General features: G+C 49.3%; 1 protein-coding gene across 2 annotated transcripts in view; it reads right to left on the minus strand.

The window, feature by feature from the left end:
* RASGEF1C (RasGEF domain family member 1C) overlaps nt 1-3,178 on the minus strand; it is a 74,363-nt gene extending 71,185 nt beyond the window's left edge. The window contains exon 1 of one of the 2 annotated variants that reach the window (XM_068697684.1): nt 2,929-3,178. The gene's annotated coding sequence lies outside the window, so the exon portion shown is untranslated. Of the gene's footprint in view, nt 1-739; nt 873-2,928 lie in introns of those variants that run through there. The other variant, XM_068697683.1, reaches the window with a different exon arrangement.
* Nucleotides 3,179-6,000: the final 2,822 nt, after the last annotated feature.

The raw sequence follows: 6,000 nt of genomic DNA on the forward strand, positions 1-6,000 counted from the left end.
CCCCAAGCTATTTGGTGTCACCCAGGGACACCCCGGGTGTCTGGGCCGGCACGGACAGGGGCTGTGCAGCTGCTCCCATGCCCTGTTAATGAGGTACTACGGACACGCTCATGCTGCAAGCGCATCTTTGACATAACGCAGCATGACAATTTCTTCAGAGCCCCAGAAATGCAGAGCATACAAATAAACCTGAGCGCTGAAACCACCTCATTGTTCATAGCAATATGCACACTGCACCTGTTACGGCCAAGGGCACTGCCCGTGCCTCGGAGCTGATTATTTCAGCCTCCACCAAACCTGTCTGTCTCGGAGGGCTGTTAAATTCCAGGAGCAAACAAAACGCTGCAAAATTATTTCACGAGAAGAGATCACGAGCGGGTATACAGAGAGGCATCTTTAGATCCAAGGGAAAGAAAACAATCCACAAACTGACATTTTCCCCCGAGCTTCTCTTACAGCAGAAGACTCCGTTTAAATTAAATTCGGCTGCAAGAAAAGAACTCGGAGACCGACACCGGCAAAGTCCGAGCCCGAAGCCGGGATCTGGGAGCCCAGCCAGCCCCGGGCTGGGGGCAGAAGGACCGGGGGTCGCCCCCGGAGCCCCCAGCCCCAAAACAACCGGGGAGGAGGGGTGGAGCAGGGGGCAGAGCCGGGTGGGGTTTTACCTGGAGGGGGAAAGGAGGAGGAAGAGGAGGAGGAGGAGGAGTGCGGGGAGGGACCCCGGGCGGGGGGCACTCACCCAGCTACGCGCTGCCCCCGCTGCCGTCCATGGGGGCGGCGGGGGGACGGGAGCCCGCTGCGGGCCGGAGCCGCCCCGCGATCCGCCGCATCTGCCCGCCGCCGAGGAGGAGGAGGAGAAGGAGAAGGAGGAGAAGCAGGAGAAGGAGGAGGAGGAGGAGGAGGAAGAGCGGAGCTCGCCGCGCCGCCCCGGAGCCCCAGAGCGCAGCCCGGCCGCAGAGCGCCGCCTGCCCGCAGCGCCCGGGATGCGCCCGGCGGAGGGGAGGGGGCTCGGGAGGGGGCAGGTGCAGCCGGGCTGGGGTCCCGCAGAGCCGTCAGAGCAAGGGTGAAGCTACAGGGAGGTGTTTATCTGCTTGTTTCTGAAAGCACGTGTCCCTAGGAAGCAAAATGACCGCGCCACGGGTTGAAAGGGAGGATGCGACATCGCAGTTTTCCAAGGCAGAGGTCACCCTAAATGCTGGGGAAGGCTTTTGAAGCGCAGCCCCACCTTAGGATGGCCACAGAGGATGTCCCTGAAGGATGACAGGAGCCTCATTTGCTTCTTGTTCTACCTGTGCTCTCCGTGGGCCAGGTAAGCTGCTCCGCTTCTTCCCAGCTCCGTTCGCCTTTGGAGCGGTTGCCAGTGAGGACACGCTAACACAAGCCAGGTGCGCAGGCGTTTCGTGCTTGGATGTGGGGAGAATGGATCAAGCCCACAAAATCATCACGCAGATGACGAGCAGCCAACTCAAGGTTACGATTTCCAGTCACTACAGGCCCCGGAGCAGACTGCTTTTCTGCGATGACTCAAAGCTGGAACACAGCCGTACCATGCCTGCTGACACTCGGGCACTACGAGGAGCATAAAGACCTCGGATAAGCAGGATTAGGGAACTCTCCTAGCCCAGGGTGGCAGAGGGGAGCCACATCTGTACCTCTCTCTGTGTGCCAGCCCAGGCGGTGTCTAAGGGGCTGGGCATTGCCATGTAGTAACACAGAAAGCAGGCTGGAAGTGGGCACCCCACATCCAAGAGCCCACGTCCTGCCTGCTCTGCTTGCAAGGCCTGGCATCTTCCATCAGCCCGGTTTTGTTTGTTTAAGTGAAGGCAATCGACTACAGTCCTTCTGAGCACAGACCCCATTACAGCCCAAGCCCACAATGCTGTCACTTTCCCACTTTATGTTTATCAGCACCACCAATGTGACACCTGCAGATTAAGAACAGTTTTGTGCCAATGCACAGGGTATAAGGGGTGGCTCTGCCCAGAGGCTGGGGCTGCATCAGTTTTGTGCCATTAATTCTGACCTCAAGCCCATGCCTGCCCACACGCGGGTTTTTGCCATCCAGATGGGCAAACTCAGCTCCAAGGGAGCAGTTCTGCAGGCCCAGCTTAAAGACAGCTAGAGACAAGTCTGAATTGCCCACACAGGCACCAGCCCTCTGCACAAGGATGTCTGCCTTTTCTTCAGCAGGAACAGCAAAAACAGCTCTTGTTTTTGCAACTCTGCTCTGCAGATGGGGGCTGTTGCACAAGGCATGCGTGGAATGGTTTGCCCTTGTTTTGCCCTTGACTTGGCACCTTTGGGTTTTTGCTCGCCCTCTAATACCTCCATGGCGGCTCAGAAGTCAGAGAAGCTTACATGATCACAGATATGTAAGAGATGTTTTGTCTTTCAGCCACTATTTTTCATATTCCTGCTTTCTGTTGAGGATCCCCAGAGAGCAAAGCCACAGGGAAGGCACAACGTCAGAGGCAGCTACGCGTATTCCCTGAGCACAGATGTGACTGCAGTGGATAGCTAAGGAGGCAGGGAGGGATGAAGAAGCTCAGCCATGGTAGAATCTTTTCCTTAGAAGGATATAAATACAGAAGAGGTGAGGGAAACACAAAATCAACACAACCTGGAACAAGCATGGCTTGAACCAGAAGGGCAGGCAGCCTGGCAGATTGACTCCATGATCTTTCACTTAAATTCTTTTCTTTAAACTTTAACTTTTTGATTTTAAAAACCCATTATAACTACAAGCTCTCAGTCAGGCTTCCTAATCTCCATCTAAAACCAACACATAAATAGCTTCAAAGTTATTACATGGAAGACATAGTTTAGTCTTTCTTACAGGACAGGCACTGGAAAACATTCACCCTGAACTGGGAATTCTTCCAGTTTGTGCACTCTTGAGTGAGCATACAAGTAGACAAGCATGCTTACCTTATTGACAATATTCTTGTTTTTCTTATGCTTCTTGGACCTTTCAGCAGGAGTAGGATGGTCTTCTCTTCCTCACAGTTCTGCAGATCAGTAGCTCTCACCTGTCTCTCATTGACTCATTTTCTACCATGTGGTGTTAAGCTGTTAAGCGTATGACTTCTAAGCTTTGTCAAAAAACAGAAGGAATAGTGAATTTGTTCCACTCTGTTACATCTCCCATCCTCCAGCCATTACTAAAAGTAGGTGGTTCAGAACTGGCTTCAACTTGTTCCTTAGATATTCCAGGGTAGTCATCTTCAGGCTTTGCCTGTTTCACTGTACCTTTTGCACCTGTGCCCCTCTGCAATTTCCATGTTGTTTTCTGCAGGTCTGCTAGAATTAAAAAAACAGGGAAGCTCACTGTAGAAGTCAGCCAATAACAGGTCAGTCACTGATTTGGGTCTTTATTGTATTCCGTTTCAAGAATGCATGTTTTCTTAAAGAAAACAAGATAACGTAACTGTTTGATCCTGAACAAATAAGAGCAATGCCTTTTTTCCCCTGGTATAAGGCACCTGTCCAACATTTTATTAACTTTGCTAATTGCATTAAGCATCATGAAGTGCTGAACAGTCCTCAACTGCTAATTCCCAAATCACTATAGTTTAGTTGACTGTTAAATGAGAAAAATTCATAGCAGGAAAAAAAAAAAAAAGGACATTTTAGATCCACAGTGGCCGAGCTATTGTACAGTTCTGAATTCTGATCGGCTTCTAGCAGCAATCATACTTTATGGACCACTGGAAGATGATGCTAGGACTCAAACACTATGACATGTTTCTGAGCTGTATGGGTGCAAGTGAGAATGACTGACAGATCTTCCGTGTTCAGACATTTATACAAACAAGAAACATTCGTTTTCCATATGTGGATGTTTTATGCAGATTTCTGGGCAGATAATTTGTACCTGCTCTTTCATTTTGTTACCTGTAGTATTACATGTGAACATAATAATAACCTGAATTTACATACACAAATTACTGGAAGGTCTGGATCTGGCACACTGGGGAGTAGTTTCTGGCTGGAAACATTAGAGACGTGATAACTACTTAGACAACTATATGAAATGAAATAAGCACCTGTCAGGGGAAAATGCGTTGTTATGAAAACTGGAATTGGTATGTTCTCAAATAAAAATGTAATCTATGAAAAAGAGTTGATCAGAAATTCTCTCCTGCCACTCTCTTGCATTACTGCTTTTCTTGTTTCTTTCTCTTTTGCTGGGTGAAAACTTGCCACCCAGAAGCAGAGAGCTGCGGAGGCAGAAGCAGCACCACCACGCTGCAGATGTGGCAAAGCAGTAAATCACCGCTCGAGGCAGAGGGTTGACACAGGTCCTGCAGTCCAGATGCTGGCTCTACCTGCAGGGATCAAGCATGTGTACACCCAAGGAGGACCCCATCCATGATGTGGGTGCAGCATACATTGGGACTGGCTGTGCATGCGTGGTAAGTTTGACCTGAGAAATGTTGGACTTCATATTTTTGGTACTGACAGTAGCTGAGACCTGGCAGGGGTCCAGTCAGTGCTGGCCTGCCGAGGGCCTAAGCCTGCAGTCACTGATGGCTTTCGGCTGGTGAGAGCCCTGGTCCAAGCTCAGGACCTTTGGTGCTTAACAGCATAATGACATTTACCACTATCAGCACGCCAACAAACTAGCTGCTTCTTCTGTATGTGTTTTAGCTGCTTAATTCATAAAGGAGCTTTGCACATCTGCAGTGCTGAGACAAGGGGCTTGTTGAGCCCAGCAGAAGGGCTCTCAAGCCCTTGCTGTGGCTGTGGTGGAGTGCTAGCACAAACACTCCAAAGTTAGTCGCAAAATTCCCCTCGCGTTTTGCCGCTTCTGGGAAATGCCTTGAAGTGAGGTGAGCCGGCTCCTGCCAGAGAGCTGCGAAGCTGCTGGTTTTGTTTGAAGCAGGGGGCAGAGGGGCGCGTTGCAACCATAGGTCAGGGAGGGCATCACTTTTGGGAAATGAGTATTGACACACTGAATCTACTATTACAGAAAAAAAAAAAAAAAAGAAAAGCTCAAATGCCATAGCACTTAATAGCCCTTTGTTGATGCAGATTATTTTGACAAGACCTTCAGGAAACTTACTTTCATACTGCAAGCCCGTTTTCAGGCTATTTTTGCCCTTGCTGGATTTCATCTCTTTTTCTAAGATAGATTTTTCTTCTCCACAGATGAGATCCCAGTTTCTTTCCAGACTTGGACAATGGTGCAGTTGAAGAGGGTGACAACAACATGCTTCTTCTCAAACCACCGCACAAAAGCCGTCAGTCAGGATATTTACAATAAATACAGGCTCCGAGTGTGAGGGCTCCTATTTCCTGGCAGTGTTGCTCTACATCGTGTTTTCTCTGGAAGGAATCAATTACATCAGTGGCCTCGGGAATGTATGTTGAGATGGTTTAATCAGAGCTGAAAAGCACAGTACAGAAAGGGGCTTCAGTTCTTCTGGCGGGACACAACGTACCCAATTTGGGAGCCGCTAAGGAACTTCATGGTATCAGCCACGTTAGCTCATCTCCATCCAGTGTGGAACTGGCTGGTGGCAGCACTACGGACCTGATTCAGCAGAGCACTGAAACACACTGAACTTTAATTTCTTCAATTAGACTTCAACATGTGCTCTGGGCTGAGGATATGCCACAGTGCCCACAGAAATCACAGCACTGTTCAGCAGGTAATTTGTTTTGGCCAGTGAGCTCCTCTGTAGATAAAAGTTTTGTCATGTTTCCCGTGCTCCCGGCTGCTGCTCGGCTCTCCCTGCTGACTTTATTCTTCCTTTGCTATGCAGTCTTTCAGGACACAACAATTCTTTTTCATAACATATTTGTACTACATCGAGTACAAATAGGCTGGAGTTTCTCTAGCTCTCGTAACACCAATTATTACAACAGGAATGGATTAAGTGCAGGCTTTATTGCCCTCCTAAACAGAAGCTTATATTTAGACCCTTATCTTTCTCGTGCTTTCCTTGGTGTGTGAAATGGGGCTTTGCTCAACCCAGCTTGCTTTAGATCCCCACG

The sequence above is a fragment of the Anas acuta genome, chromosome 14 (assembly GCF_963932015.1).
Source record: "Anas acuta chromosome 14, bAnaAcu1.1, whole genome shotgun sequence".
NCBI classification, from domain to species: Eukaryota; Metazoa; Chordata; class Aves; order Anseriformes; family Anatidae; genus Anas; species Anas acuta.